Source organism: Etheostoma spectabile, chromosome 2, assembly GCF_008692095.1.
Source record: "Etheostoma spectabile isolate EspeVRDwgs_2016 chromosome 2, UIUC_Espe_1.0, whole genome shotgun sequence".
Taxonomy (NCBI): Eukaryota; Metazoa; Chordata; class Actinopteri; order Perciformes; family Percidae; genus Etheostoma; species Etheostoma spectabile.
In genome coordinates, this window is record NC_045734.1 from 22,884,018 (window position 1) to 22,884,444 (window position 427).

Below are 427 nucleotides of genomic sequence, written 5' to 3' on the forward strand. Positions count from 1 at the left end.
AGAGGCAGGTGACACAAGGGCTGGGAAACAGGTGAAAAACATCAGACAATCACAAGGGCGGGAAAACTAAGGGAGGACGTAAAACTAAACAAGACAGCACAGAAAACAAGACTACCACAATAAAACAGGAAACCGAACACATACAATACCAGACCAAAAATAACACAATCACAAGACATAACAGAAAACCAGGCTAACAAATAAAGACAGGAAGACAAGTGACCAAGGATGTGACCAAACAGTGGATTTAATAAAAATAAAACAGGAAGTTCACTAACAAACAGAAAACATGAAACCAACAAAAAAAAAGAAACTTGTCACAAGGACAAAAACATGACGGTAAGAGCTCCCGCCGAGCTAAAACGGTGGTTGTTGGGGCACGTTTTAGATTGCCTTTGTGCCTCTTAACAGACACAAAATGCAATTA